The sequence below is a fragment of the Lathyrus oleraceus genome, chromosome 2, assembly GCF_024323335.1.
Source record: "Lathyrus oleraceus cultivar Zhongwan6 chromosome 2, CAAS_Psat_ZW6_1.0, whole genome shotgun sequence".
Taxonomy (NCBI): domain Eukaryota; kingdom Viridiplantae; phylum Streptophyta; class Magnoliopsida; order Fabales; family Fabaceae; genus Lathyrus; species Lathyrus oleraceus.
In genome coordinates, this window is record NC_066580.1 from 140840547 (window position 1) to 140848924 (window position 8378).

Consider the following 8378-nt stretch of genomic DNA (forward strand, 5'->3'; position numbering starts at 1 on the left):
GGACAAAGGGTCGTTAGTGCACCTGCAACAAATGGTACCCCAGTTACCATTTCCGTGCCTGTAACCATCAGTGCTCCAACTACTATCGTTGCGTCTGGAAGAAGGGCTGTTGAGAATAGTAGAGTCGTGCCGTGGAAGTATGATAATGTTCACCGCAGTTACAGAAGGGCTGAAAGTCAGACGAGACCAGTGAATCAAACTCCAGTGACAATTGGTTTACCGAATAGAGTTCCTGCAACTGTTGGTCCGGCTGTGGATAATGTAGGGGGTCCAGGAGGTTTTACCAGAAGCGGTCGTCTGTTCGCACCGCAGCCTTTGAGGGACAATAATGCTGAGGCTCTCGCCAAAGCAAAGGGTAAGCAAGCTGTGGTTGAGGAAGAACCTGTCCAGAAGGAAGCGCCCGAGGGGACATTTGAGAAGGACGTGGAGGAGTTTATGAAGATAATCAAGAAGAGTGACTACAAGATTGTAGATCAGTTGAATCAAACTCCGTCCAAGATTTCTATACTTTCACTGTTGTTGTGCTCTGAGGCACACCGTAATGCCTTGCTGAAGATGTTGAATCTGGCTTACGTGCCTCAGGAGATTTCTGTCAATCAACTGGAGGGTGTGATGGCCAATGTGAGCACCAGGCATGGTGTGGGATTCACCAACCTGGACTTAACGCCTGCAGGGCGAAACCATAACAAAGCCTTGCACATCACCATGGAGTGCAAGGGGGCAGTGTTGTCTCACGTATTGGTAGACACCGGGTCGTCGCTGAATGTGCTGCCTAAGCAGATTCTGAAGAAGATTGATGTGGAAGGGTTTGTGCTTACTCCCAGTGACCTGATCGTTCGTGCTTTCGACGGATCCAAACGTTCTGTATGTGGGGAAGTTACCTTGCCTGTGAAGATAGGTCCTGAGGTATTCGATATCATCTTCTATGTTATGGACATCCAGCCCGCCTATAGTTGTTTATTGGGGCGTCCATGGATTCATGCAGCAGGGGCAGTCTCGTCGACTCTCCATCAAAAGCTCAAGTATGTCTGGAACGGTCAGATTGTGACTGTGTGCGGTGAAGAAGAGATTCTGGTGAGTCATCTATCCTCGTTCAAATATGTTGAGGTGGATGGCGAGATCCACGAAACCTTATGCCAGGCATTTGAGACTGTGGCTCTTGAGAAAGTGGCGTACGCTGAACAGAGGAAGTCAGGTGCTTCAATTACTTCTTACAAGCAGGCTAAGGAGGTTGTTGATTCTGGCAAAGCTGAAGGCTGGGGCAAGATGGTGGACTTGCCTGTTAAAGAAGACAAATTTGGCGTTGGTTACGAGCCTCTCCAAGCAGAGCAGAATGGTCAAGCGGGTCCGAGTACTTTTACCAGCGCTGGGCTGATGAATCATGGCGACGTCTCTGCAACCGGTAGTGAAGACTGTGACAGTGATTGTGATTTGGACAACTGGGTTCGCTCGTGTGCACCAGGGGAGTCTATCAACAACTGGACGGCTGAAGAAGTGGTTCAAGTTACTCTTCTGACAGAGTAATTTTCTGTTGTTTTGTCATTTTGCATGAAAATCCTACGATCTGCCCAAGGCGTAGTGATTCATTGTAGGGCCTCATCATGTTTTAATGATTATCATTAATGAAGGACATTTTTTGAAATCAAACTTTGTGATCCCTGTCTTTCTATTTTTTGTTTTCATCTTTTTTTCAAAACAATAAAAATGGCAATGTTTTTGTTTTTCGTGACTTTATTGAACTCTTTTTTCTAAAACAAAGCATTAAACATGCAGAAGCGATCTTATGGCATTCACTATGAACAGTTCTGTTATGGCCCAGTATGATTTCGACAATCCCATCTACCAAGCTGAAGAGGAGAGTGAGGAAGACTGTGAACTTCCTGCAGAATTGGTCAGATTGCTGAAGCAGGAGGAAAGGGTCATCCAACCTCATCAGGAGGAGTTGGAGGTTGTTAATTTGGGTACTGAGGACGCCAAAAGAGAAATCAAGATTGGGGCTGCTTTAGAGGACTCTGTCAAGAGGAGGCTGATTGAGATGCTGAGAGAATATGTGGAGATATTCGCCTGGTCATATCAAGATATGCCTGGGTTAGATACAGACATTGTGGTGCATCGATTACCTCTTAGAGAAGGATGTCCTTCGGTCAAGCAGAAGCTTCGTAGAACGAGTCCTGACATGGCAACTAAGATCAAGGAAGAGGTTCAGAAGCAGTGGGATGCGGGTTTTTTGGCTGTTACAAGTTATCCCCCATGGGTGGCCAACATCGTTCCTGTGCCGAAGAAGGATGGTAAAGTCAGAATGTGTGTCGATTACCGGGATTTGAATAGAGCGAGTCCGAAAGATGATTTCCCATTACCTCACATTGATGTATTGGTTGATAATACGGCTCAATCCTCGGTATTCTCTTTCATGGATGGTTTCTCCGGATATAATCAGATCAAGATGGCGCCAGAGGACATGGAAAAGACGACATTCATTACACCTTGGGGCACGTTCTGCTATAAGGTGATGCCATTTGGGCTAAAGAATGCTGGTGCTACCTATCAGAGGGCAATGACGACTCTTTTTCATGACATGATGCACAAAGAAATTGAAGTGTATGTAGATGATATGATTGCGAAGTCGCAGACAGAAGAGGAGCACCTGGTTAATTTGCAGAAGCTGTTTGACCGGTTGAGAAAGTTCAAACTGAGGCTGAATCCGAACAAGTGTACGTTTGGAGTGAGATCAGGGAAGCTGTTAGGCTTCATTGTCAGTGAGAAAGGGATTGAGGTTGATCCAGCTAAAGTCAAAGCTATTCAAGAGATGCCTGAACCGAAAACGGAGAAGCAAGTCCGTGGGTTTTTAGGGAGGTTGAACTACATTGCAAGGTTCATATCTCACCTAACTGCCACATGTGAACCAATTTTCAAACTGCTTAGAAAGAATCAGGCGATCAAGTGGAATGATGACTGTCAGAAAGCTTTTGACAAGATAAAGGAGTATTTACAGAAACCTCCAATCCTTATACCTCCAGTTCCAGGGAGACCTCTGATAATGTACCTGTCAGTGACTGAGAACTCGATGGGGTGTGTATTGGGACAGCATGACGAGTCTGGTCGAAAAGAGCATGCCATATACTACCTTAGCAAAAAGTTTACCGACTGTGAAACAAGATATTCACTGCTCGAGAAAACTTGCTGTGCTTTGGCCTGGGCTGCTCGCCGACTGAGGCAGTATATGTTGAACCATACTACCTTGTTGATTTCTAAGATGGATCCAGTAAAGTACATCTTTGAGAAACCAACTCTCACCGGACGCGTTGCTCGTTGGCAGATGATTCTAACAGAATATGATATTCAGTACACGTCACAAAAGGCCATCAAAGGTAGTATTCTGTCAGACTACCTCGCCGAGCAACCGATTGAAGATTATCAGCCTATGATGTTTGAATTCCCTGATGAAGACATCATGTATCTTAAAATGAAAGATTGCGAAGAGCCTCTTGTTGAGGAAGGACCGGATCCGGATGACAAGTGGACACTGATGTTTGATGGGGCTGTGAATATGAATGGTAACGGTGTTGGGGCAGTACTGATCAATCCTAAAGGTGCTCATATACCTTTTTCTGCCAGATTGACGTTTGACGTCACCAACAACGAAGCTGAGTATGAGGCTTGTATCATGGGGATAGAAGAAGCCATTGATCTGAGGATCAAAACTCTTGATATATTTGGAGATTCAGCTCTAGTGGTCAATCAAGTCAATGGAGATTGGAATACGAATCAGCCGCATTTGATTCCGTATAGAGATTACACTAGAAGAATACTGACGTTCTTCAAGAAGGTGAAGTTGTATCATGTCCCCCGGGATGAGAATCAAATGGCCGATGCCTTGGCAACTTTGTCGTCTATGATCAAAGTTCATTGGTGGAATCATGTGCCACATGTTGCGGTGAATCGACTCGAGAGGCCTGCGTACGTGTTTGCAGCCGAGTCTGTTGTGATTGATGAGAAGCCGTGGTATTATGACATCAAGAACTTCCTCAAGACTCAGGAGTATCCTGAAGGTGCGTCGAAGAATGACAAGAAAACCCTGAGAAGGCTAGCTGGAAGCTTCTATTTGAATCAGGATGATGTGTTGTATAAGAGAAACTTTGACATGGTCTTACTCAGATGCGTGGACAGACCCGAGGCGGACATGTTAATGCAGGAAGTTCATGAAGGTTCCTTCGGTACTCATGCCGGCGGACATGCAATGGCTAAGAAATTGTTGAGAGCGGGTTATTACTGGATGACTATGGAATCCGATTGTTTCAAGTATGCTCGGAAGTGCCATAAGTGTCAAATCTATGCTGATAAGGTGCATGTACCACCAAGCCCTCTGAATGTCATGAATTCGCCTTGGCCGTTTGCCATGTGGGGCATTGATATGATTGGGAAGATTGAGCCTACTGCTTCGAATGGACATCGCTTCATCTTGGTTGCGATTGACTACTTCACCAAATGGGTGGAAGCAGCTTCCTATGCTAACGTTACCAAACAAGTGGTTACCCGGTTCATCAAGAAAGAAATCATATGTCGTTATGGAGTTCCTGAGAGAATCATCACTGACAATGGTTCGAATCTCAATAACAAGATGATAAAGGAGCTGTGTAAAGATTTCAAGATTGAACATCACAATTCTTCTCCTTACAGACCGAAGATGAATGGTGCTGTAGAAGCTGCGAACAAGAATATCAAGAAGATTGTGCAGAAGATGGTCGTTACGTACAAGGATTGGCATGAGATGCTGCCTTTCGCTTTGCATGGGTACCGTACCTCAGTACGTACGTCGACCGGGGCAGCCCCTTACTCCCTTGTGTATGGTATGGAAGCTGTCCTACCTGTTGAAATGGAGATTCCTTCTCTGAGAGTTTATTGGATGTCAAGCTGGACGAAGCCGAGTGGATTCGAACAAGGTTTAACGAGTTGAGCCTTATCGAAGAGAGACGGCTAGCAGCTGTATGCCATGGACAGTTGTATCAGCGAAGGATGAAGCGAGCCTTTGATCAGAAAGTGCGTCCTCGAAGCTATCAGATCGGTGATCTAGTTTTGAAGAGGATCCTCCCTCCCGGTACAGATAACAGGGGCAAGTGGACTCCTAATTATGAAGGTCCGTATGTTGTGAAGAAGGTCTTCTCCGGTGGAGCCTTGATGCTTACAACTATGGATGGTGAAGACTTTCCGTCTCCTGTTAACTCAGATGTAGTCAAAAAATACTTCGCATAAATTGACCCGCTGGACAAAAAAAAAAAAAAAAAAAAAGAGAGTCCAGGCAAAAAAAGGGCATCCCGGCGAACCAAAAAACAGAAAGAAAAGGTTCGGGCAAAAATTAGGGATAAAATGAAAAGAATTTGTACACCCGGTAAGTCGAAAACCCGCAAGGGCGGCTTAGGCAAAAATGGGTATCCCGGTGGATTGAAAACCCGAAAGGGCGATCCAGGCAAAAGAGGGATTAAAGCAAAGACTACAGTCTGAGTTGTCTGTACTTCATCAAGCTTTGTCGTCTGCCATCTCGAAAGATGTGATCCGTCCAGTCATTCTTCTCAGAAAGCAAGGAGTCAGGAGGAAAACTGATCATCTGTGAGTTATAACAGAATTGGGAAATGGTGGATGCCGTGTTCACATTGCCATTAGGATAGATCTTTCCTTTTGTGCGCAATTACCTCTTTCTAGGAATTGCCTCCCAATGTATTTGCCTTTTCAGGCGCATTTTCAATCAATAAAAGTCGTTATTCAGATAAATAGCTCTTTTATTTTTATTTTTACTGTTTTGTTTGCAAAAATGTCCGAATTTTTGATAAGCATTGCATATAAAAACAAGAAGGCTAAACAATAGCTTGCAGGATGACAAAACATTTGAAAATCATTTTGAATGTTGAGGACACTTGAGCGTATCTTGTCCATGTATCCCCTGGGGGCATTTTGTCGTGCTGTTTTTCAGATTGGCATCTGTGAGGACGTTTCCTCAGCAGATATTTTCCCCAAGCAAGTTTGGAAGCTATCAGGGCTATGTTCCCCTGCGGAGACGTCTGTGGATAGTGCCTTCTATTCCCCAACAGATCTAAGGTTTGCCTATCCCCAGCAGGCCTGTATTTGCCGATTTCCTCCCCGAGTGAGGCAGACTCATTGAAATTTATCTCCAACATTTATCCTATCTGTGGACTGAAGGATATCCCCAGCGGAGTTTACCTTTCCCCAGCAGCAGTGCTATTCTCCAACATGAGTGAAAAGTCGTTGCTCTCCCTACAGAGTCTCCCCGCAGAGTTGGAGTACCCAATCAGTTTTGGCTCCCCAGCCGGAGTTTTTTTTCATCATTTTTGCATTTTAGTGATCATTGCATCCTCAAACTGCGTAGCATTCCCATTCAATATGGAGCATTACGCCATAGAAAAATTCAAACATATGCATTCATGTGTTAACCTCACCAGACCATATCCCCGGCAGAGGCGGATCATTTCATTCAACATCAGCACAGCAAGTCTGCTACTGTTGCTTTTGACAGCATTCAGGATTGATATCCCCACAAAGGTTTATTACCTCACCCGTTGGTGACAGAAAGTTTATTTCTCCCCAGTGAGACCCCCAGCAAGTGGTCAACCTTGCCTTGACATATCTAAAAAATCGTTCTTGTGATACCGGTAAGTGTCATACTAGCACTCGCGTGTGTTTCTTTGTTTGGTGTCGGTAAACACCATTGTTTCGGTGTCTGTAAACATCGGGTATTCTCCCCAGTCATCAGTAAATGTCTGGTCATCATTTTTGGTGTCGGTAAACACCATTGTTTCGGTGTCTGTAAACATCGAGTATTCTCCCCAGTCATCAGTAAATGTCTGGTCATCATTTTTTTGGTGTCGGTAAACACCATTGTTTCGGTGTCTGTAAACATCGGGTATTCTCCCCAGTCATCAGTAAATGTCTGGTCATCATTTTTGGTGTCGGTAAACACCATTGTTTCGGTGTCTGTAAACATCGGGTTTTCTCCCCAGTCATCGGTAAATGTCTGGTCATTTTTTTTTTGATGTCGGTAAACATCATCTTTCGATGTCGGTAAACATCGAGTCTTTTCTGCAGTCATCGGTAAATGTCTGATAATCCCCAGCTAGAAATCCCCAGTAGAGTCATCGGTAAATGTCCTATCTGGTTTCCAGTTGCAAATATTTGTTTTTTCCCTTAGTAAAGTGTTCCCCGGTCATCGGTAAATGTCTGGTCATGCTTTGTTTCCTTGTTGATAAAATCAAGATCCCCAGAAGTCGTCGGTAAACGTCTTGTCTGATTACACCACAAAGATTTTGTTCCTCCTCAAGTGAAGACGCCATCGGTAAATGGCCCAGTTTTCTTCGATATCGGTAAATATCGAATTCCCAGTTGCAGCAGCCATCGGTAAATGGTCTCGCTGAAGTTGATATCGGTAAATATCAAGTTTCTTTGAAACCACCATCGGTAAATGGTCTTGCTTCCTTTTACATCAGAGTTGTTTCCCAGCAGCCATCGGTAGATGGTCTTGCTGAAGTTGATATCGGTAAATATCAAGTTTCCAGTTTCTAACCATCGGTAAATGGTTTCGCCTTTCTGAAGTTGTCAATGGCAGGCGTCATCAGTAAATGACGTGGTTCTTCTTGTATCATATCCTGCAGAGTGCAAATTTCTACGGTTCTTGGTATTCAATCCCTGTTTACCCTGAAAGTCTGACAGCCGTTGCTCTCATCCATTCGGGTTCCCAGTTGATTGAATAGGGGCAGCTGTAACACCTCAAATTTGCACCTACCTTTTGTACATACATTTTCATATTAGGTCATAACATAACATGGTCCACTGCATAACATTGCATTGTCCTATTTGCCTCAAGTGCAAGCCAATCAAGAAATTAGGTCAAACTGGTCAGGAGATCAGTCAGTCAAGCAAGCAAGCACAATTCTCAAGGAGCCAAGGCCCTAGGGTTGGTCCAACATGTTCACATGACTTGGGGATCCATTTGAAGTGTTTTGGTCAAGGATTGGATGTTCAGAAGTCATCAGTCAATGCACAGTCAGTCAGAAACCCTAAAAGTCAACTGTTGGTCAACTGTCCATTTAATCAGTGATTTGATGCTTGGATTTGGTTTGAGAGGTCTCATTCATGTCCATATAGTCCTCATATATCATGTCAAACACCATCATGGAGGAATTTGAAGCCAGATCAGAAATTTCCAAAAAGGGAAACTTGACCTGTAACTGAAATTTACCAAAAATGGAAAGTCTTGATCCTCAAACTTACATCATGATACAAGCTTCAAATGAATTTTTGCCCAACATGAAAGTTGAAGATCTTGTTCTCCCATTTCCAAAAAGTCCAAGAACTCTCAATTCCCATGTATG